This window comes from Stegodyphus dumicola, chromosome 4 (assembly GCF_044657685.1).
Source record: "Stegodyphus dumicola isolate Sdum_Otavi_A_Nest chromosome 4, ASM4465768v1".
Classification (NCBI taxonomy): domain Eukaryota; kingdom Metazoa; phylum Arthropoda; class Arachnida; order Araneae; family Eresidae; genus Stegodyphus; species Stegodyphus dumicola.
In genome coordinates this window covers 8675669-8701786 of record NC_140771.1, presented here as the reverse complement: position 1 = coordinate 8701786, position 26118 = coordinate 8675669, and the positions used below count along the sequence as shown (strand labels likewise).

Genomic DNA, 26118 nt, shown 5'->3' with positions numbered 1-26118 from the left:
GGACTGGAGTCAAGGATTCAGCATGGTTTTTAGTAGCCACATTTTAATTTAAAAAATGAGCACCCGTTTAATTACATATATACACAACTGCATAACCTTAAAAGAAAAATGAGACTTGACTACAATTTAAAATATGAGAAATTCAGTACTTATTAATAGAAAATCAGCATTACTAAACCATAGAAAACATTTCGTTTTTAATTTTAAATAACAGTTCAATTTATAGAACTAGTTTACAATAAACGGGGCAAAAATCCTATGGAAAACTAAACTATATTACAGGGTTTAATAATGAAATTTCAGATTAAAATAAGGAAAATAAAAAATAATGAACCATATTTATTATATTCATACAAAGTACTTTACAACATAAAAAAAAAGAAACAAGAAAAAATGATTTACTTATTAATGAATATTATTTTCTTTTAACTCTTTTCATTCATGTTTGAATCCAGTTCTCTTAACAGAGTTTGGGTTTCACAAATAGATTTTAATCTTTCATTAGATTTATTTTTATTATTATTTATCTTTTGTAACTCCAGCCTTTTCGGCAAGTTCATTTGCTTTTTTCCAAGCACTTCTTTCTAAGCGAGTTTTCTTTCCTTTAAGAGAAAGCAAGTCATCTGTTGATTCTGCTTTTCTTTTTCTTATCTTGAAATGTTTTCCTTGCTCTTCCATATATGACTGATACTGTGAATGAGCTGATGAAGCTGCTGCTCTTTCGTAACTGATACATTTTGTATCCCACCAGCATTTTTCACAGAATACTATTCGCTGGGCAATGTTTGAATTTTCCCCCAGATTGTCTGTTTCTATATTTTATTGATACTAAATACTCATTCAACAGAGAAAGAGTAAAGATCATTCTAAATGTTTTCTATAACTTAAAAAAATTTTTCATGTATGAATGTGTGCCAAAAAGTGTCTAATCTCATTTTTTTCACATTATAGGTTTTTAATTCTGTAAGGTATAGCTGGACAACATTTTTGACGAAATTGGAAAATTCCAAAAAGATGCTACCGCATTCTTCTGCAATGTGACCTTTCGGGGAAAAATGCATCAATATACTTTTCAGTTTCTCGTACGCATTTGTACTGTTTTGCTGGCTATATACTTTGGATTAATAGAAACCACATTTCGAATTAGTGAATAATTAACTGGACATTTCTCCATCAGCTTTACAAGTAGCTGCAAAATGAAAGTTTGTGAGTAACGTTTAAGAGGAATTTAATCTTTCTTTTAATTAAAATCCCATGATTTCTTTCCTAGTGTATAATTCTTGCAAGAACTTATCAGTCCTAAATCTTAAACTAATTTTGCTTATCTCATTAATGATGCCTTTCTGAAACTCACACAAAGGATGAACTGATTTTTAACACGTACTCTTCTTTTACAATTTTGAAATGATGCAAAAGTTGCTTTACTAATTTGTGTAAATCAAAAGCAATAAAAGGAACAAGCGGTCCATCACTTTAGTACAGTTCCAAAAACGGCTGACCAATTCAGCCACACAAATGAAAAAAAGGAATTTTACAGGCATTAATTTGTCTTTAATTGTATCTCTTATTTCACATAATTTATTTTTGCATATTTTCCATTCTCAATTAGTTTGACATAACGTTTTATATCTTCCCAAATTTCAAAAACACGCGAACATCTTGGCACATTCACTAAACCTATAGTTACAAAATTTTACACTTATGCACACTCGATGTTAAAAAATTCCAACGTGCTGGAGAATCTTTGAGTAGATGGTACAGTGCTTCTAAAGCTTCTAAAATAGAAGGTATATCCCAGCTTGTAGTGGATGCTTCTTTATGGAAAGCATTGTTCAAAATATGCAAGCCACAACTACTAACAGATATATATTCAATGCCATATTCCTTTTTCAATTCATATTGGAATGGTTTCATAAGACTTTCAATTTATGGCTGGCCCATACACACTTATCTGTAGCAGTTTTCTATATATCTAGCTTTTAAATGCCCTTTGAAAACTTTGGAAAATATTAGCAACAGTTACATGTTCCATGAAAATAGAGGTCAAAAATTGAGTTACAACTTAATTTTGATGAGACTGCCAATATATGATATGCAAATCTAATTGCTTTTTTTATTTATTCTATTCAAAGTCTCGTCAAGTAACAAGGTATAGTGGGATAGCTTCTTAATCCGTCATACACGAGATTCTGAAAATAAGGTGCTAATCCAAAATGGCAGAGATTAGCAAGCTTTTTCATACTACAAGAAAAGCGTCTTGCTATAACATTGTCAGGGAATATACTTGAGAAGAGTTTGCCCACGACATTGCTAGATCTATAAGAGTCACCACTTTTAAACGGCACAAAGTTACAGCATCCAAAACATCTTTTAACCTCCTAACAGCGTCATCTAAAGTATCTGAATTTTCCGAAGCACAAGTAAGACTTGGGGGAACTGGAAGGTGCAACACTAACAGGATTTGATTTTGGGAAAAAGCTTGTTATTCCACCAATAGCTGCATTTTTCCATTTCAGAAATTTTTTATGCTTGGCACCTGGAAATAAATATAATTTGTTGTATATTTATTTAATTCTCCTCTCATATTATTATTTAAATACTTTAACTTAAATTAAAATTCTGAACATTTTCAAAATTTTTATCATATGATAGTTTTCCCTTAACAGATATTGCAAAGTAATTTAATTAAAAAAAATCTGATGTGTACACCACATAACTTCCTTGTACGGAATATTAAATTATAAGCAAATTCCCCCCGTGAATTTCATTTATACTTACTGAATTCTACTTTGATAGCGCATACACCACAATGGAATAAATGCACTCATTAAAATTCACTATATTTATTTACCATAGCGAATTAACAGCGTTATATTTCATTCATTTTATAACTCAGAATGCACAAAAATTATATCACCTGAAGAATTACCACAAGTTCTATTCAAATAAATCTAAAACGATATATAAAAGAAATTAAACAAACAAGAAAGAAACAGTTTTTCGCAGACAATTCAGCGCCGCTTACCTAATGCGCATGCGCTACTTATTTATTCAGTTCTCACTTCGCGGCAAGGCAAAAATACATACAAATTTCAAATATTTTCATTAAACTTTGAAAGATATAGAAAAACATAAAACACCAAGTACAGCTAAAACAATTTTTACAATTAAAATTACAGTTTCTAAACAAAAACAATAACTTAAATGATAATTCCAGAATGAATTAAGCATAATTTAATTCGCAAAAATAAAAGAAGACGTTACTTTGTTGCGAAGCTTAGTTTCTATAGATTGCCAACAAATCCAATATTCTGCTGTTTCAAATGTAAACAAACATGGCCGCTATGGCAATCAAAAATTAGGCTTAGCCGCACTTAAACTTTTCTATTGTCGATAATTCCACAATTATTGCATGTAGGTTAACTAAAGGTATAAACCTACATGCAATAATTGCGCAGCAGAGTAACAGAGTGGATATACATATATTTATATACTTTTTTTAGTGCGGCCGATTGTAACCAAAATGCGAAGTGCAGATCTACAAGTTATAGTAGTCCTACATACAAAATTTCAACTTTCTGATGCTACTCATTTTTGAGTTATGCAAGATACGTTCGTACAGACGCCATGAAAGAAAAAATCTCTTCAGAATTCATTTTAAGTTAAAAAGAGTCCTTTATTCTGTTCTTAGGTACAAATGTCCCACAAAAACATCCTTAAATTGCGTTTGATAGCGGTCAAATGGATGTTTTCGTTGAAATATGACACCCAAAATTTTTCGCGATTACAATACTTTTTTACTTCGTACAAGGAAGTAAAAAGAGATATAGGATACCAATGCTTACAACTTAATCGCACAAATTGTGCGTTTAAGTTGTAAGCAGGTTGTACGAAAGCGACGGAGAAATAGATAGGAATAAATGAATTAAGCTTACTTAAAATCTTTTCAAAAATACATAATTTTAAATATTTAAATGTATAATATTAGATTAATTTGCATTGCAATCTAACTGCAAACTAATTTTTTTTCATGCTCATATTCAAATGTTTTTACGCAATTTATTTTACAGTTAATATTAGAAAACGGTACTTTTCCGTCTCGCCGGCGCAAATCTCGCCAAGCAGACTTTGTTGGCGACAACATACAGTATACACAAAAAATATTAATTCTAAGAATTTTTTTTTATTTTGAAGGCATAAACATTTTAATATGGTTTAAAATTTTGTAAAAAGCCAATAAATTTGTAAAGAGACATTAATTTAAGAATTTACTGATTTCATGGTTCAAAATCCTGATTCGTCGGTTCGTATCACGTGACCCCAAGTGATCTCATCTCACGTAAACTACGTTACTAAAATCTAATTCTCTCAGTAATTATCTACATTAATTTCAAGTTAAATCTTAATTTGGAATACAAGTTTAAATGCAAGAATTATTTCAATTCGTAAGGCTGCTATCACACGTCGGTTTGTTTCGAAAGAACAACTGTTTGGAACAATTTTTCTGCTTTGTCACAACAGCCAATCACCACAGCTCGCTTTGGGGTTAACACAGGGGAAACTGGTTCTCCATTACGAACAAGCTAACAGCATTCGGCGCTGATTGCTGATTGGTTGAAAACGAACAACTTGCAACTTTTTTCGAAAGAAAGGAAAAAGTCGCACGTCTTTCTTTCAAAAGTAAACCAGGCAGAAAAATTGTCCGAAACAGTTGTTCGTGTGAAACAAACGCCGTGTGATATGGGCCTAAGAATAGCTTACTCAGAAATTATGTAAAACCGCAGTGCTTTACTTCGCTAGTGCATTCTCATTAGAATTGATGAATTTAACACTTGCCTTCGGATGAGCGGTGTAATTGCGTTCTAATTGTCTTAATTACCGTGAATTGTCTTAGGGGATAAAATTTAAATATCGTGCAAAAATTCTATATTATTGTATGCCAGTAGTGAAAGAAACAATCTGATAAGAAATGGCTGCAACTTGTTTTGAAACTGAGGCGTAAAAGGTTACCAGCGAAGATATTCCGTCTGGTATCAGTTAAACCATTATTGACGACTTTATCGTTTGCGCCGGCAAAACGGAAAAGTACCTAGAAAACTATTTCTTTATAAAACGAAATTAGAAAATATTTCTTCCGCCCTTTTATTTTCTCTTTTTATGAAAATTATTTCATTAAGAAAAAGAAATAAAATTCATTCGTGCATTACAATATATGCTCAACTGCTGCTGCATTCAGCTATCACAGATGCATCAAAATACATAATTTATCCTACAATTAACATGATAGAAAATAAATTTTCAATATAAAATGTATAACCAAAATTATAATCATCTATTCTGTATATGTGATTAAATCGTATTGCAATTTTTGTCATACATATATCAATAATACTTTTTTTAATATTAATTCACTGTTTTTTAAATTTGTTATATATAAGAACTGCTTGTTGTAAATATTCTTCCTTCTAAAAAGATTTTATTCTGTGAAAGTAATTAAAAGATAGTAATATTATTTTTACAATGGAAGTACTAAAGCAATAATAATCAATGTAGGCCTCCTACAGCTGAAGAAGTTTCACACTATAAAATTGAGAACTTTGCTATACAGTTATTATTATTATTTTTTTTTTAAGTTTGCAAAGAAACAATTATTTTTTAATATTAATAGATTACAAAAGTACTATTTCATGAAGAAACCCTCCATAGCAGCGGTTCTCAACCTTTTGACTAACGTGTACTATCTACGTAAAGAAAAACTGAAAAACTTTAGTACCACATTTTACTAGGATCACTTTTCAATTTCTTAATAGAAATATTTAAAAAAAAATTGTCATTTGCACAACCTATTGGCTATTTGTATTAAATATGCACACATAAGAATATTAGATTAAAAATTGGTTACCATTTTAATTATTAAAATTTAAGTTATAATACTTTACTCCTAAACTTTAGTGTGGAATTCGGGCCTGATTAAGAGTTCACTTAGTTTTAACCATAAATTAGAATCCACTTCGAATTTTATTCTGTTATTCAATTAATTCTGTTCTCATTTCGAGGCAAAGCAAAAATAAATAAAATCTCAACACATCTTCGTTAAAACTGTAAAAAAAAAAAAAAAAAAAAAAAAAAAAAAAAAAAACCGAAATGTTTCAGATTTTAAATTACGTCCAAAGGGGCGTTTTTTAACATTTTGTGTGTTACCTTTCTTTATTAAATATCATGTTCCTCGCACTTAAACCATAAGATCCAGTGCAACAGCAATATCGCAAAATAGTTTTAAAACGAGCATATCTTTAGAATTTCCGATACAGAGACTCACGAGCTGGAGATAAAAATGTTTTTTTCTGCACAACGTTGCCATTGCTCGCTTTGAAATCCTTGAGTTTGTTAATCAAAAATTCGTCAAAGTTTTAAAAAATAGGTAATCGATCATAAAACAAATTTCAAATTTGGTCTTCCACATGCTCATATTCGTTGGAGGATTACGTTATTCAAAATTCGATGACTATGTACCGTTTTTTATCACAATACGAGAAATATACATACATTTATGCAGATTTTTCATTATTTAATTTCTTCAAATATAATGCAGGACTCTAACATTTTGTGGCAACAGTTTGAAAAGTGAACCGACATTTATGAGTCCGACGCAAAATGCCAAAACGAAACTTCGGGATTCAAATCCCTTTGGACTAAAAAAAACCACCAAATGTAGTTAAAGCAGTTAAAAAAAACAATTTTTACATTAAAATTAATAGTTTCTACGCAAAAACATGGAATTCGGCCAGCGGACAAGGAGGCAGATTTTTTGGTACACAAAATTGAAAGTTTACATTTGATCCCACTCGGAAAAAAATACTGAAGGTGCAGAAACTAATTTAATTCACTATTCTACTAACAGTTTTCAAATCTAAAGAAATGGTGGTTCGTTGAGCTTAATTCGTCAGTTAAACTTTTAAATTATTGGTATTTCTATAATTACTGCACGCAGATTAACTAAACGCATAAAATCCTTAACCACAACATAATTCAATCATGTTTAAAGCAAAAAAATGCACAATTTACCAATATATATGAATAAAAAACACTAAGCTCACTTGAGGCGGGTAACACTAAAATATTCCAGTGTTCTGAGGGTACTCGTTTTCGACATCACGGAAACATCTCTTCTGAATCCAATTTGGTAAAGACTCTTTTACTCTGTTCGTATGTACAGATGCCACACAAAAATATGGTTTAAATATATTCGAGACCATACAAAATGGATATTTTTGTTGAAACATGATACCTGAAATTTTTCGCTATTACAATACTTCCTTTCCTTTGTACAAGGAAGTAAAAAGAACCTATTGATCTTCCTGGTATTAGTTTTTTATGATATGGAGAATGAAATTTTAAAAAATTCTTTACACCTCACATATTTGAAATTATAGTTTTTCATAATGATACATTTAACTACAGATACTATTGTGGGATTTATTTCTTCATTTGTTGTATGACTGCTTGGTTCTGGGGAAAAGATGACAAATTTTTAGAACTTCATTGAATTTTTGGATGCTATTGTTGCTTTGAAAAATTGACACCACTCTTCATTAAGAATTAAATTTTGATCAATACCAGAAGTTGCAACATATTTTTGTACACTGAAAAACTGATCAAAATCTTTAGTGTCATACATAATCATACTTATAAAGGCACTCTAGATGAGGAATATCTGCATCAAACTCTCTTTGATTATTCCACAGGTAATATCAAGAGCTCTTCATTTTTGGATGTGGGGGGGGGAAACCCTCTTGAAATAATTAAAAAAAAATATTACATTCTGTTTTTAAATCCTTTTCAAAGACTGTTTTAATTCTTTTATCAGATATTTATTCTCTAATCTGGCTTTGAAAGAATTCCATGCTAAAACTAATGGATTATTTACTTTTATAACAGAATTTTTTTTCTGGCTGTAGCAGAAATTTTGTTGTCAAACATTTGCATATTAGAATGAAGAAACTACAATAGTTATTAGAATTTATTAACGAAGTAGGAATAGATTTTGTAGGGTGAGAAAGAAACAGCCTTTAGAACAGGAAATAACAACTTCATGATCCTTTCAACTGCTGAAAATAAAGTCAAACTGCCTAAAGCTGATCTTGCTGTGAAATGAAAGTTGGTTTCAATAAATTCATAGAAGTTTTTGTGTTCTGTGCGAACTATATATACAGTCAAAAGTCTTTAATCCGGACTCGTCGGGACTTCGGCGATTCCGGATTATAGATAATCAGTTTAAATCTGGTAAGATGGCATGCAGAAATTATAAAATTAAAAATATGAAACCTTAATTTATAAAATAATGAGCAATTATGATCTAAAGGACATCAAAATTTACCAATAAAGAACCCTAATATTTATTTGTTTACTTTATTAAACATTTCTTTCAACGCGCGGATGCGTAAAGCATATCTTATGCATAGCCGAAATTAGAAAATTGCAACCAGAAAACTATTTGATTTGTATTCGTGATATTTATAATGACGAGGAATTTGATTTAAATCATATCAAAGACGGAGTACATCGAAATTAAATACTACATTTAGTAAGGAATTATAAGCCGACTAAAATAAAAACATCTGCCCTGAAGATAACGATAGTGTTGACAGATCAACTTCCAGTTCATTGCGCGTCGCGACTTCCCCCCCCCCCCGCGCAGAGCAGCGTGAAATTGATAAACAGATTTCGGAACGGTTAGATAAACAAAGATTATGCTTTTATCCATTTTTTGTAGCAATTCGTTTTTTGTTTGATGGACATCGAAACATACTTTCGTTTTCTAGATCCTTTGGGAGCTCCAGCATCGGAAATTCTATTTGACATAATCGAAAGTTCAAGCTTACTTTTAGAAAATTGCTCTTACAGTCTGCAAAAAATAATAAGCCGGATCCAATTCGAAGATTAAGAAACAACGCAATTATCAACATTAACTGAAATAGATAATTAGATAATTTTAGCTTATACCGTCCGTTATACATTAAACGCGCACGCGAAAACGTATTCTGCACTTGCGCAGACGCATATGCGCAGTCGTAAATGTCTTGCGCGCACGAGTAAAACGCCTGTGCGCATTCGTCAATGAGGCGCATGCGTAGAAAGATTTTAGCTTTGAGGTCCGGATTATAGATCATTTCCGGATTACGGGTGTCCGAATTAACGACTTTTGACTGTATATGAAAATCGTTGAAAAATTTTACGAACTATACTCTCTACATCTCCCTAGGAATGTATCAGCACCATGTAGCAAATAACAATGCATACTATGGGCTACCATCAGTTAAATCTTTAATTACATTTCCTTTTAAGATCAGCAACTATATTTATTCCAGTCTTCTGAGTAAGACTACCAAAATTGACATCTATATTGGCACCACTGAAAGTAATACAAGTAGAAGTTATGTTTTTCATAGTCTCAGAAATGAAGTTTCATAAGGACATGTATTTCCCTTTCACAACACCTGAAATGTAAGTATATATATATATATATATGAATTTATAGATAATTATGAAGAATGTTTATGTAACATAATCTGACTAAATTATTCACACAGCATTTTTTATTGAATATGTAGGGCATGGTGGCTGCCTGATTATATCCCATTTACTAACTGATGCATGTGAAAACGGTTCTTATCTATACATGTCCACACATGTAACAGTACAGGACAGCAAAAGTCGATGACATAACATATATGCACATCAATACAACACAGTGAATAAACAGTTAGTGGAGTAATAACAGTTTGATAACATGTTCAACAATTCACATGATGCTGACTGGGAGGGGAAAAGAAGCTGCTCAAATAGGCTGACTTCTGATTTAAGGTAACAGATTATGAACAACATTTTATGAACAATTAGAAAATATATTTATTTAGAGCTTTTATTAAAAATGGGACACATTTGAAAATTTTATCAAACTCACTAAATAGCCAGGAAACACCATAAAAAGGTAGTGTCACAAAATGGTAACTATAGTCAATGCAAGATGAAAATTAAAATAGACTTTATATGCAAAAGAAGTATACGAACTTAAAATTATACTTCCAATATTTTTTATTAATATTTATTTACATTTCTATATATTACAATGCAGCAATTTTTATGTAAAAATTTCAAAACACATTTGAATGTGTTGACAATACAAAGGTCATTCATTTTCAATATTTAACCATTTCCATTCATTCTCACTTGCAAAGCCCAGGATAACTCCTGGAGCCCAAACCATGTAAAAAAAAAAGGGGGATAAAAGAATTACCACTAATCAATGCTTCATATAACAAAGTCAGAATTCCTACATGCATATTTATGATTTTTTTCCCATCTAGAAGGTCGACAATATTTACAAGCACGTGTATGTCCTATTTATGTAGCAATTACAATAAAAGCCCAACTATACAGCATTCAGCAAAACAAAATATTTAAAAAATTTTTAATGAAAAACTAAGCAAATCAGACTTGAACAGCCATTATAAAGCAAAATAGGACTGCGACTCAGAACAAAAGCTGTTGCCTTTCCCATTTACAGAAAATGATTAAAATTTGGGACCTTTCTTAACCAGACAGCATGTAGTAAGGCATTTTCAAAATTATAGATTCCAACCTCCCCCCCCCAAAAAAACTTCACATTAATGGGTTCCTGATAAGTTACTTTATTTGTAAACAAGGACAATGCAACATGAAAAATTATGAAAAATGATTTAAGCTTATGCTATTTATAACTGTATATTGTAGCTCTTGTTTACCTAGCTGTTCATTCAGGGTGATTAGTTCTTTCAAATTTCTGCCAGAATGACTGCCACACATTTGACAGGATCTACGCCAATTTTTGTGATCAATGGGGGATTTTGTAATTATATAAGATGTTTTACTTTCATATGTTCAAATAGGCTTATGAAAATATGTTGGCTTTTATGGTATAATATTTGGTTATGTATACGGTTATAATACATAAATATACGATCTTCAAGTCATAGTAATTTGGTGATCAGCCTACTTCTTCTGATGCCACTTATCTCAGTTTTTATTCTAGGCTGAATTATGTTTTCACTGGAATTTTTCCATTCTTACTATTTCAACAGAATGAAAATACCTCATACCTAAAATGTTTTAAAATGATTATTAGCAGAACAAATAACTCATAGTTTTAGGGAATGAGGTTTGCTTATTGATTCTGTGCCTAATTACAATTTCAATAGACCTTTTCCAGTTTTTTCTTAAGTATTCAGCTCAATTAAAATAAAGACGAAAAAGGGTGATAAAATGTTTTACAATGTCAATTAATTGAAATCGTGATCAAAACTTTTTCGAAAATGGCAGGTTTTTTTTAATTTGAGTATCATAAAGTATACAACGGATATATGTCAAAGATAAGGGATGCCTTTCTGAAGGACTTTTAAATGGAAACTGATTCATACCCATGTAATACATGTAAAAGCACGGAAACATCTATGCAGACAATTTGTTTGCCTAGATATAAACTCCCGAGTTGAATTACCTGGGTTCAGTGACTTATCTGGTCAGCTGCTTGTGGGCTCACTGAAATAGTGGAACAAATATATATATATATATAGAAATTTATTTTTCCGGAATAAATTAATATACCCCATACTTCAGTAAGCTTTAGTACATGGGTGTCTAAAGTGTGGCCCAAAAGCAAATTATGAAAGTATTTAAATTTACACACTTTTATTAAAAAATTAAATGATTGAATTTGATTCATATATAATCGATTCATTGACATTTACTTTAAAATAAAAATTTTAATAAAAACATTTTCATATATCATAATGTATTAAAATCCTCCGCGTACGGCTCCTACGATTTCCACGGATGCAAAATCTGTCTCTTAATATGGGTCACGTGAAAATAGCATGTGCAAGTTTATTTCTCTTATCTTCAATACAGATCCCACTTTTTCTCCATGTAGGCTAACAATATTATAATATTCATATTTCATGTCTCGTTTTGCACCTAGATGGCACTACATGTTTATACAGCCATCTAGGTGCAAAACGAGTGTAGACTAAGAATATTATAATATTCATATTTCATGTCTCGTTTTGCACCTAGAATGATGCTACAGGTTTATATCATTGTAAGGGAGTACTATTGCTTCTTTCATTCTTGCCGGCAACCGTCTTTGTCATTTGCGGGACCAGAATTTCAGGTTTATAAGCAATAATAATAAGTAATTTATGTTTTGAATTATGTGTGTATCCACTCGATTTTATATTTCCAAAAATAATCAACTATTAATTGTCTTTTTGCCATCATTAAACTTAAAAAAAATTTAAACACATATACAGATTTTTGACGAATTACAATATTTGTATGCAATATATTGCATTGTATATATTAAGTTCTTAATTCTTGTATCAAATTCTTAAAAAGATATGAATAATTCATACTCATTATGGATATTTGTTTATAAAATTAAAATTCATGATTTGTTTTAGATGGCCTCCATGTCATTACAAAAACAAACAGAAAACAAAAAAAGAAAAATTGAAGATTTAAAAAAAAAAGGTTTTAATGAAAACTGGGATGGAGAAATACTTTTTTATTGAGGAGAATAGTAAAGCACTTTGCTTAATTTGTATGGACTTTATGCCATATGGAGAAAAAGTGGGATCTGTATTGAAGATAAATAAACTTGCACATGCTATTTTCACGTGACCCGTATTAGGAGACAGATTTTGCATCCGTGGAAATCGCAGGAGCCGTACGCGGAGGATTTTAATACATTATGATATATGAAAATGTTTTTATTAAAATTTTTATTTTAAAGTAAATGTCAATGAATCGATTATATATGAATCAAATTCAATCATTTAATTTTTAATAAAAGTGTGTAAATTTAAATACTTTCATAATTTGCTTTTGGGCCACACTTTAGACACCCATGTACTAAAGCTTACTGAAGTATGGGGTGTTCATGCGATGCGTGCGTTGTTATACAACAATTTCAAATTAACTAGAAGTGGACTGTACTAAATATTTTATTCAACAACTTTAATCAAATGCGTGCCATCTTTCAAGCGATGACTTACTACTAACAACAACAGCAATAAAAAAACTGAGTAAGCGTTTACAGGGTTGCTGTAATGAACATCTGCGCCATGCAAGGCGCCAAGAAGAGAAAAAATGATGTAATCTTACAGTTAAATAGTCTTAATGAATTAACATGGGGTATATAAATTTATTCCGGAAAAATAAATTTAAATTTTTTAAAACACTACAATTTGAAATGACATTATAGTCAAAAGCATGCAGCATAATATGATGTATATCTCGGCCTTTGCCATAAAGATAAAATAACAGAACTAAAAAAAGGACAATCGCCTGAACAAAATTTTTTAAAAAAAGACAGCTACTCAAAATAACAGCATTGCAAAAGCAAGTTATGTCATAGCAAATTTAATAGCGAAGAAATCAAAACCCTTTATTGATGGAGAATTTATAAAAGAATGTATGAAAAATGTATGTAGCAAACATAGTTTGCCCTAAAAAAAGTTGGATTTTTCTAAAATCAGTTTTTACACCAATTTACAACCACAGGAATTGAAGAGTTGGGGAATTCAGTTGAAAAATCTTTAAAAGCAAATGCATCAAATTTAAAATTTTATTCATTAGCCATGGATGAAAGTACTAACGCTTCTTATACTGCATCATCAGAGGAATCGATGAACATTATAAGATCACGAAAGAAATGTTTGCTTTATCATTAAAAGACACAACAAAGTCTGTAGATTTATTCGATGTATTAAAAGCAATGATGAAAAGGTTTTCCTTATTTATGAAAAATTTATCAGCTATCATAACCAATGGAGCCCCTGCCATGGTTTGCAAAAAAGGGGGCCTCTAAACTGGTTAATAATGAAGTCGTCATTGCCGGCAGTATGATTTTAATGGCATAAAATTGTACTGTACATCAGGGAAATTGATGTGGAAAATTTTAAAAACGGAAAGTGTATTAAGCATTGTTACAAAAACCATTAACTTTATAAGAGCAAAAGGACTTAATCATAGACAATTTCAAGATTTTTTTAAGGTAATGGGCATTGAATTTGCAAATGTTATTTATTATACATAAGTAAGGTGAATCCAATACATTATATATATGCATATATTTTATATAATTTATTATTATAAAAAAATTATAAAGAAAAATATAATATAAATTATTATATTTTTTTATAATTTTTTGTGTGTTTATATGTACACATAAAATAATTAACTTTAAAATGAATAAATTAAAATATAAAACAAGTTCTCTTTTGATCTCTAAACTTGCATCTATGGAATCTTCATTAAAAATAAAACTGGGAAATTCATAATGTAAACATTAAAATGGTTCAAAGCAAATTAAATTATGTAAAATGTATGGTTGAATCTCTTGTGTTATCAGGAGCAGATTTGGAAGTGTATGTATGTGTGTACACACAGATAAATATTTGCATACACATATACATGAACACATACATCGATACATACATGCATACATATATATATATTTCTGGAGATGCGGTCCTGATAAAAGAATAGTACCACATACATTATTAAATTAATAAAGAGTGGTTTCAAATTGCTGATCATCTTCAAACTATCAACTAACAATTTTTGTTATAAAAGCTGTCACTAAAAGCATCGAAATTACCAAGCACATATTCCAAAGATCAATGTCACAATTTTACTTCAACATTTTACATTTTATCATGTAGAGACTTCCGATAACCAGGCTGATAACAAATAATATTACTGTTCTTACAATTTTAGACCAGAAATTTCTTCTCCCATTCCTTTAATTTTTCTAGCATAAATAACACTTCTTACATGTTCAACTATCTGCCTTTTTCTCTACTTTTAAACACAATTGTGTTGATATCACCAAAAATGTGTACACATATCCATTAAATGCAATTTTTGTACCACTAAATGCAGAAATTTGAAAACAATGAAATGCTTACACTGAGATATAAGGGTTTATTTTCCTTCCTTCGTGAAACCATTTATAGACATTCTTAAGATGTTTAACAAAGATTTCTGATAACTATGTTAAATAAGTCAGAAAAAAATTTCATATATAACAAATAACTAAAAGTAGTTTAGCTTTTATCAAACAAAATTTATTCACACAGTTATGAAGACATTTTTAAAACAATCAAACAACTGTACAAGTTAGTCTAAAAATTTAAAAATATATACACTAAACGAAGCATTAAAATGTATTAATCTATTTGTTTTGTTTTTAGGAGAAAAATTTTGAGAATGTTTCATACTTTACCTACAAATGCACTGCAATTCCGATTCCTTGATCTGATTCTATCTGAAGTTTTTTTGCTAAAATCACTGCGTTTGTAAAGGTAGAATTTTTTTGTATAGTGACTTAAGATCTGGATAAGTCTGCCAACAATCCAGTTTGTTTTAATGAATTTTCCGACGAATGCATAGCATGTACTACTTTAAGACTTTTCATACTTGTATATTTTCAACTCACTACTGATTTGTGCCTCTGCTGTTCCTTCAAACGCAGCAACTAAATATGTACCAAAGAAAGTCAATACATATTCTTTGTTTGTACACCGATAAGCGTTATCCATTTATTCAAGATTTCGCTTAAATTTCCAGTCATAAGAAAACAAACAAACAAACAAACAAAAAAAAAAAAAAAAAAAAAAAAAAAAACATCTCTGTAAACAACAGCACATATTTTGATGTTAAATGCTGTTCACACTATGTTTTACCTTAGCTACAGCATATACCTGACACAAGCACGGAGGACACGGGCGACGCTGCTCAAGAAATAATTTTCTTCCTAGTGGAGCGCGTTGAAAAATCTGAAGCTACTATGTATCACGAAGCTACTCGACACAGAACCGATTCCATTAGCACAGTATCATGGAGCTACTCAACACAAAAGCGACTCCATCAGCACAGATAAATTCTAATGGGACCCGCTACTCATTCTAACGTAACGTTAAGTGGGATACGTCGACTTCTGTTTACTAGGTGAAACCAAAGTTATATGAAGCAGCGGATATTCGAGGCTTACGTGGCCTCTGGATATTTGTATGACGTTAAAAATTCGAAAAGTGGGACAGGGTTTAGAAATACGAACCTGTTAGTCGGTAACGAGGGCACACTTCAACTAGTAGCAACATCTCGTAACGTAGAATCCTGATAAAACTTCTTATCGTATTTGTTCTTTGCCATTCGATCAAAACCAAAGAATGTCTATGTCCAAGGTTCTTTAATATATCTACATATTCTTTGATCAAAACAACGGCACTTCGCCAGGCCAAATAGCGCCAATTCTAAAGCAACCCTGGAGTAATGTTACATAAAGCAGATGACAAGGTTTCAAGATCTTCGTTACTTTAGAAAGTAATGTAAGTACACCCCCTTTTTTTTTTTTTTTTGATTGTTAGGATCTTTCCTAACCGTTGTAAACTATGTTAGTTTTATTATTGTTTAGGTCTAGTGGAAAATATGCATTAATATTTTCTTTGATGTAAAATTATTAACTAGTTTTTTGAATCAGTTACTCAATTTGCATAAAAAAACAAAATTTGTTGCTCTGAATTTCATCATTGCTCTAAATGAAATTGCTGTACATTTTGAAAATTGAATAACGTACACTTTTCCATACAGGTGAAAAAAATATCAATTTCAAATTATAAAACATCTATAGACTACGACTGCAATATGTGGTCCCCTTTTCCCGCCAACTGCAAGAGAACGTCAAATACCGCCAAACGTGTCTGGTTTGAACTTTTCGGATAGGTTCTCGTTAGTGTTCATTCCGTATTGTTGAATTAAGGCAAATGATTTAATATTATTATCCTGATGTAAAATAATTAAGAAAAAGTTTCTGATTTTAATTTCTGATCTGCATATTGTGAGTGACAACGTGTGTAAATTGAATTTGAAATTTTTGTTATCGTCTTGACGTACAGTTTAAAAGAAACGCAATGGTGTTGTAGTACAGACAAAACTTTTCTTCGTTCGAAATATCAAATTATGTTTATCAAAATATAAATTTTTCACAGTTATCAAAATAATTTATTTGTAGTATGCAAGGTCGTCACATAGGGGTACAACATTAAACGATTTTGAGCTATGACTTTGGAACCATATTTGGCGATAAAGCATCCTTACTGGCCGGGGGTACCTTTCTCTGCAGTACGTTGTGTGACGTTTCGATAATTTTGAATAACTCGCCTTATTTTAAAGAATATTTATAATCTAATAAAGGATTACTTTTGCATTAATAAATCATATTACTATACACATGGAATATAAACCGTGCATCTCTTAAATACGGAAGGGGGGTATTCATTTAAATCCTTAAAAGTTTTCGAAATTCAAAACGTATAGTAGAGATGTAATTAATTTTGAATATGAAATCCGGTATCATATTAAATTACAATTGATTATTTTTTTTTGGGGGGGGCACTAAGGAGGAAAATTTCATATTTTTGAAATTTTGATTTTTATGGTGAAAGGTTCTTTAGACCTTTTTATTGCCTTAGTTCCTTTGCCTTAGATATTTTTATGGTACCAGGGTTAAAGTGACCACCTCCCTTAGTCAAAATTGGCAAACTTAATTAAGAAATTTGTTATGTGCAAATTGTAAATGTTGACAGAGGCTTTTGTGGTAGTGACATAAACTAGAAGGTATATTTTTTCTTTACTTAGCCCCAAGGATTTCTTTTTTTCAGTATTTACTCTGGTTGATCTTTACATTATGGTAACTTGGCGATTTTTTGGCGAAAATTTGGCAACCAACTCTCCTACAGCAACCCTCTATTTTTTTTCCCCCGCCGCCATTTTGTCTTCACGAAGTAAAGACATGTTTCTTTTCTTTTTATCTACTGAACACTTCTTCCAACAATCTACTAGCCGAATTACACTTATGCTAGAAATTTTATCAAACAAAACTGCTTAATCATGACAAATATTCACTGCAAAATTGGGAAAAAGTGCACAATACCATACTCCTTACGCGTTTTACATACACATAAACCATGTACACGCCGACTTATTTTTACTTAAAAAAACATCCCAGAATTTCACAAAAATGGCATTGCACACACTCTTCACTATATCCATGTACACTGCTTTTTTCTCTTAAATTAGAAAAATTTCACGAAAATACATGACAGTTTTCTCAATCTTTAAACCCGGTAAAAAGAACATATATGAAATTACCTGATCGCGAAAAAGTATTTACCCTTTCCAAATATGAACATTTCCACATATAAAATAAATAAAATATCCAAAAACTTTTACCTCTAAATCATCTATTACATTATACACGTCACCAACGAATTCATACCGCAAGCATTACAAATACTTAGTATCAAATATTTAAATTATTTCCATGCACGTTTACTTCAACTTAATCGTATACCAAATTCCTACAAACATAAAATTCACAAAATAACTATAATTTAATTAAAATATCACTAAACCATGTACACGTCGACTTATTTTTACTTAAAAAAACATCCCAGAATTGCACAAAAATGGCATTGCGCACACTCTTCACTATATCCATGTACACTGCTTTTTTCTCATAAATTAGAAAAATTTCACGAAAATACATGACAATTTTCTCAATCTTTAAACCTGGTAAAAAGAACATATATGAAATTACCTGATCGCGAAAAAGTATTTACCTTTCCAAATATGAACATTCCCACATATAAAATAAATAAAATATCCAAAAACTTTTACCTCTAAATCATCTATTATATTATAAACGTCACCAACGAATTCATACCGCAACCATTACAAATACTTAGTGTCAGATATTTAAATTATTTCCATGCACATTTACTTCAACTAAAACGTATACCCAATTCCTACAAACATAAAATTCACAAAATAACTATCATTTCATTAAAATATATTTAAAGTCAAAAACACTACTTAAAATATAAATGAGCACATACATTAAATTAATAAAAATTACCTTACAATCCTAATTACTTTAAACTAAATCATTGCTAATAACAATTTTTCTAATAATACCAAATTCCTTTCCACCTTACATTTAGAACAATGCATAAAAATAATATCCTCAAATAATTAAAAATACTAACTTACCTAATCTTCTTCAGAATCTTGATTACGTGTCCGATAAACTTTTCTTCTTTCTGTTTCAGGATCTTTAAAATCATACTTATATTTCACAGCAAGGTACCAGGTAAAATGAATAACTTAATAAAACATCTTTATTTCTATCTCGCACAACCTTAAACAAACATTTATTACTATCCTTTTCAATACCACTAAATACCCATTTCGAATTCACTTTAGTTATGGCCATGGGATCCAAAAATTAACCAACACTGTTTCACACAACACAGAATAAAGCCAAATACAAAATTTCCAGATTTTTTCCCGATTAAAGAACAATAATTCGTCCATTAATATCACATAACATATCCCATGATCTCTCATTTCCCTCACACAAAATAATGCGTAATCAGAACTGAATACTACTCACATTCTTAACAAAGTCTAACTAACCTAATCTTCTTCCGAATCTTCCTTACATGGTGGATACACTTTTATTATGGATTCAATAAAATTACTGAACGATTTTTTTTTCCGAATTTGATAAAAAAAAAATTCTCTTTATCACATCTACAATTCACTTTAGACAGCGCCATACAATCCCAAAATTATTCAACCCTCCTTCACACAACACACAATGAAGCTTAATACAAAATAATATACATCCACAGATACTTGTCCAAATTCCCCCCTTTTCCGATTAAAGAACCGTAATTCGTCCATTAATATCACATGACATATCCCATGATCTCTCATTTCCCCCACACAAAATAATGCATAATCGGAAGTTAGTACTGTTCACATTATTACCAAAGTCCCAGGTAGTAACCTTTATCGCCTCCAAAATGTCACCAAACTACCAGTTACCATATTGTAAAGATCAACCATTTACTCTAAGTATTCATATATTTTGATGCACATATTCTAAACCATTATGAATTAGTTGTAAATATTTTAGTACCATTTTGTATGTACATTTTTGTTTCCTGCTTGAAAAAATAGTACCCCTGTGTTTAGACTGTTTTCTGTAAAGACTAACTAATGTTAAGAGAAAGGACACCCATCAAGGAGCCCCAAGAGCTCAAAGCCAGGTGCCTTGCACCACCCAGCCACTACCTCGTGAACCACTAGAAACATCTTCCTTAACCAAGCGCCAGAATCTAGCCGCAACCATCATTTTATTGAAACTTGAATTTTGTATATGTACTAATCATTTGTATATAATTTAGTCACATATTTGTAGTTTGAAGTATTTCCTTTTTTATATTACTTACGTGACTTGGCATCTGTATATGTTATGAAGATATTGAATTACTTTGTATATTTTGTTTTTGTATACTTTGCTTGTATGATATATTTTTTGAATGAATCAATATTTGTTGATGAATGTCTAATGTAGTGATCCTTTGTTCAAATTGCAACTCATTATGATCAGGGTTATCCCTTTTACCACAAATAGACATCTTTGTGGGGAAACTTTTCTGGCATAAAAATATATAGGAAAGGGCCCTGCTGTGTTAGATAGTTTTTGATATATGGGTTATTGAAATTTGCTTGCTTGTTTATTTTGTGATTATTTCATGCAGACATCTGTGCATAGACTCCAACTACTACGGATTCTCCGTAGTTTCTACGGAAATTCATGAAAAACTACGAGCTACGAAAAGTATGGAAAAAACTATGGATTTTACAGAGACAAGAGCAGGAGAACCAGTACGCAAAACGGAACCAACTAATTCATCCGATGATTGGCTGAATACTCGTGTTATCATATATCACGTGTTGAGTGTGTTCCTAGTTTTGAAGAATTAGCCAATCGTAGATCAGTAACTCCAACCATTAACGACTTATCAATAGTTCCACCCAATTGTCTGTCTCCCAGGTTCCTCGCTGATGCGTGTTTAGGCTGCATTCGGCTGCATTGTGTAGTTTATGGCGAGAGCTTAGCGTGTGTCTTGTGAACTGTGAATCAGGTGAAAGATTTTTAATCATAATGCTGCCTCCAACGAAGAAGCCAAAATTATCAAAGCAGAAGTTTAAAGATTCATATTCTTCAGAATTTCCATGCATTAAAGCGTCCGAAATTTCTGTGAATCACGCACACTGCAGTGTATGCAACAAAGACTTCTCAGTTGCTTATGGCGGAAAAGATGACTGTAAACGGCATGTGTTTTCTCAAAAGCATATAGAACTTGGCACCGTAAAATCTAAAGAAATAACAAATTTCTTAATAAAAGATGATGAAACAGATCCTATAAAAGTAGAATGCTATTTTGTTCGTTTTTTAATTGAACATAATCTACCGCTTTCTGTTTCGGATCATTCCAAAGAGCTTTTCAAAGCAATGTTTCCGGATTCTGCCATAGCAAAAAAATTTAGCTGCGGTCATACCAAAACTGCTGCTATTGTGAAAACGCTTGCAGAAAATACTGTTGCTGATATTATAAAATCAGTGTGCAGTACATCATTTTCTCTAAGTACTGATGGAAGTAATGATAACAATGATAACAAACTGTACCCATTGGTTATAACATACTACAGTAAAGAAAAGGAAGTGATAATTACTTCATTGATTTCTATTTTAGAATGCATGAATAATACAGGAGAAGGTATTTTTAATTGTATAAATGAAAACTTTAAAAACAAAGGTTTAGAATGGAAAAATTGCTTATCATTTTCTTCAGATAATGCTAGTAATATGATTGGAAAGTTTAAAGGTGTAGCATCATTTATCAAAATGCATCAACCAAGTATAATCACCCGAGGTTGTCCGTGCCACCTCTTGCATATAGCTGCAAAAAAAGCTACTGAAAAATTAATTGGCTCAGAAATTGAAATGTTGATAATAGATATATATTTTTACTTGGAGAAAAGTTCGAAACGGAAGCATAGCTTCAAAGTTGCTCAACAAATTTTGGGACAGAATGCAAAATCTCATAAAATTTTGAAATATTGCAGTACGAGATGGTTGTCTCTTTTAGAATCTATAACAAGGATTTTGGAACAGCGGGATGCTGTGATAAATTTTTTTGGAGATAAACCAGATAACAGTGAGAATGAAGGAAAGAGATTGCAAAACATTAAAAAAATTTTACAGTCACCGACCACCAAATTGTACTTGTTATTTTTGAAAAATACTTTGCCTTTGTTTATAACAGTAAATATTAATTTGCAACAACAAGCTCCTTATATACATAAATTGAGAAGAGAACTTTTTGAACTTTTAATGAATTTATTTGTTAGATTCGTAAAACCATCAGTAATTTCTAAAGAAAATGAAGATGTTACTCTAACGTCTATTCCATTTCAGAAGTATAGTACACAAAGAGAAAATGAAAATTTAGTGATTGGTGCGGAAACAAGACTATATTTAAAAAATGCCAAGTTGAATGAAAGTGAAGTGAAATCATTTTTAAATTCTGTGCGAGCTTTTTTTGTAACTGCATGTTCATATATAATTGATAAATTTCCACTGAGTGATCCATTTCTAAAACATGCTGAAGTTGCTGACATCAACTTGAGAACTGAAGTCTCATTTTCATCTGTTCTTTACTTGATGAATACTTTTCCATCCATTATTGATGAAAAATGTCTTAATCAAGTAGAAATTGAATTTTCCATGTATCAAGTAGATGATTTGAAAGAAATTGTAGATTTGCGTATTGATATAGCATGGGGAGAAATTGCCAAATTAAAAAATATGAATGGGTGTATTAAATACAAAGTATTGCCTTCTGTAATGCTTGCTGTCTTAATAATACCTCATTCAAATGCAGCTTGCGAAAGAATTTTTTCTATTGTTAAAAAAAATCAGACGGAATTTCGACCAAATTTAGGTCTTAAAACTCTTGAAGCAGTTTTGATTGAATAAATAAATATGCAGGCAAATGAAGAACTGTGTTATAAAAAAACATTCTCAAAATCAGAACTTAAGCTTGCTAAGCATGCTACATATAAATCTTTGCATTCATAAATTATGCGTATTTTATTTAATACTTATATGTATCATTCTTGGTTATTTAAATTTTATTTCCCCGTAGAAATCATATTCCAGAATAAAGATATGATTTATAGCTTCTGATTTTTTCTATGATTAGTAGTGATTTGAAGTACTTTTTATTAGTGAATGCTTGAGGAGTTAAAAGAAAATTTCTAATTAAATGTGCATATAATTTACAAGGTATATTTTTAATTATTCAGTTTTATATGTATATGGATTTTAAATGTAATAAAATTGATTACAATTAATTATTAATTTAAAATTAATGAATGGTTAATTACAACATACGCTACACGCACATTTTCAAAGTTGTAAAAATGTCGTTCGCGCGTTGACTACTGACAAGGTTTGCTGAAGGTTGGAGTCTATGATCTGTGTTGTTGAAAGGGTCCGACTCTTCTTGCTATATTTTATTTACCAATTCATCAATACTAATTCAGAAGTCAAACAACGTGTCTTAGTTATTGTGTCTCAATTCATCAATTTTTTTTCCCTTTATGGTATGTTCTAGCCTTGGCTGCGATATCTTCATAATTTCAGTAGTTGGTTTAGTACATGAATATTTAGCAACAGAATCTGCTGTTTCATTTCTTGCTCTGTGACTGTAGACTTTAACCCATTCTATTTTGAAATTTATGTGATGATTGGCATGACTTAGATTCAGGATGCTTTGTACTATAGGGTTTTTAAAATATTTTGAAGTTCTTCTAAGGATCTAACTTTACTAAAATTGTTTCATATTGTTTGTTTATTGTAATATATTGCTTTCATTGTGGCTATGAGTTCAGATTTGAAAACATGGTTGTTTTATTCCAGTTTTCCTACCCTATTTCTGATACATTGCTGTTGATCTTTAAAGATAATGTAACATCCACATTTTGTTCCATTTTTTAACCATCTGTATATTGGATAAGTATTTTTTGTTTATTTATTATATTTTACTGAAATAATTACGTTAGGGTCTAATGCACGGTGTCTTCCATATAGCAGTTCTGGGATTTCATGCTTATTTGGGGATATTGTGTGATTATAGTACTGAATGGGTTTCAGAGCTGGAAAACTAGATTTTTTTGCTGCTTTAGAGCTTTTGGTTGATCTTTGAATTATGGTAACTTGGCGATTTTTTGGCGACCAACTCTGCTACAGCAACCCTCTATTTTTTTTCGCCGCCATTTTGTCTTCACGAAGTAAAGACATGTTTCGGTTAATCTTTGGATTATGGTAACTTGGCGATTTTTTGGTGAAAATTTGGCGACCAACCCTGCTACAGCAATCTGCTAGTTTTTGTTTGGACGCCATTTTGTTTTCACAAAGTAAAGGCATGTTTTTTTTTTTTTTTTTTTTTTTAACTCAACATCTTTTTTCAACAATCTGCTAGCCGAATTACGCTTATGCTAGAACTTTTATGGAACAAAAGTGCATAATCATGACGAAGATTAGGTGTGAAATTGGAAGAAAGTGCAGAATCAGAAACTGCTTGCCGCGTTTTTAAGAATTGCACATACACGGTATCCATGTACACGTCAACCTATTTTCACTTAAAAAAAAATCCCAGAATTGCACAAAAATGGCATTGCGCACACTCTTAACTTTATCCATGTACACTGCTAAAGTCCTAGCTAGTAACCTTTATCGCCTTACCAAAATGTTACCAAACTACCTGTTACCATATTCCAAAGATTAGCCCATGTTTCTTTTCTTTTTATTTACTGAACACTTTTTCCAACAATTTACTACCTGAATTACACTTATGCTAGAAATTTTATGTAACAAAATTGCTTAATTGTGACAAATATTAACTGCAAAATTGGGAAAAAGTGCACAATCGCAAACTCCTTGCGCGTTTTTCAGAATAGCACATACACATAAACCATTTACACGTCGACTTATTTTTACTTAAAAAAAATCTCAGAATTGCACACACTCTTAACTTTATCCATCTACACTGCTATTTTCTCATAAATTACAAAAATTTGCACGAAAATGCAAAAAAATTCTGTGAATCTTTAAACTTGGTGAAAAGCACATATATGAAATTACCTGATCGCGAAAAAGTATATACCCTTTCCAAGGATGAACATTTCCACATATAAAATAAATAAAATATCCAAAAACTTTTACCTCTAAATTATCTGTTATATTATAAACGTCACCAACGAATTCATACCGCAAACATTACAAATGGTTATAAATACTTAGTGTCAAATATTTAAATTATTTCCATACACGTTTACTTCAACTGAAACGTATACCAAATTCCTACAAACATAAAATTCACAAAATAACTATCATTTAATTAAAATATCACTAAACCATGTACACGTCGACTTATTTTTACTTAAAAAAACATCCCAGAATTGCACAAAAATGGCATTGCGCACACTCTTCACTATATCCATGTACACTGCTTTTTTCTCATAAATTAGAAAAATTTCACAAAAATGCATGAAAATACTCAACGTATTCTACTCAAACGTATTCCAAAATACTACAAACATATATCTCACAAAATCACGATCATTAAATTAAAATATAATTAAATTAAAAAGCACTACTTAAAATATAAATAAGCACATACATTAAATTAATAAAAATTAGATTACAATCCTAATTACTTTAAACTAAATCATTGCTAATAACAATTTTCCAATAATATCATATTAATTTATTTACTCCTTACATTTAGAACAATGCATAAAAATAATATCCTCAAATGATTAAAAATACTAACTTACCTAATCTTCAGAATCTTCATTACGTGGCACGCACACTTCCACTATTTCACACAACACACAGTGAAGCTTAATACAAAATAATATAGTACTACAGTTTTCCAAATTCCCCCCCTTTTCCGATTAAAGAACTGTAACTCATCCATTAATGTCACATGACATATCTCATGATCTCTCATTTCCCTCACACAAAATAATGCATAATCGGAACTGAGTACTTCTCACATTATTACCAAAGTCCTAGGTAGTAACCTTTATCGC

The 26118-nt window shown here is 30.8% G+C and overlaps 1 protein-coding gene and 1 long non-coding RNA gene across 3 annotated transcripts in view; one reads left to right on the top strand and one right to left on the bottom strand.

The window, feature by feature from the left end:
• Positions 1-324: 324 nt before the first annotated feature.
• LOC118203894 (uncharacterized) lies at positions 325-16297 on the bottom strand. The gene is made up of 2 exons (XR_015040573.1): positions 16160-16297; positions 325-2536 (listed from the first exon to the last, which is right to left on the bottom strand). It is a non-coding gene; the product is annotated as an uncharacterized LOC118203894 (long non-coding RNA).
• The window catches only part of LOC118203946 (uncharacterized), a 120213-nt gene continuing 110388 nt past the window's right edge, over positions 16294-26118 (top strand). For both annotated transcript variants that reach the window (XM_085814521.1, XM_085814520.1), the window contains exon 1: positions 16294-16430. The gene's annotated coding sequence lies outside the window, so the exon portion shown is untranslated. The remainder of the gene's footprint in view (positions 16431-26118) is intronic.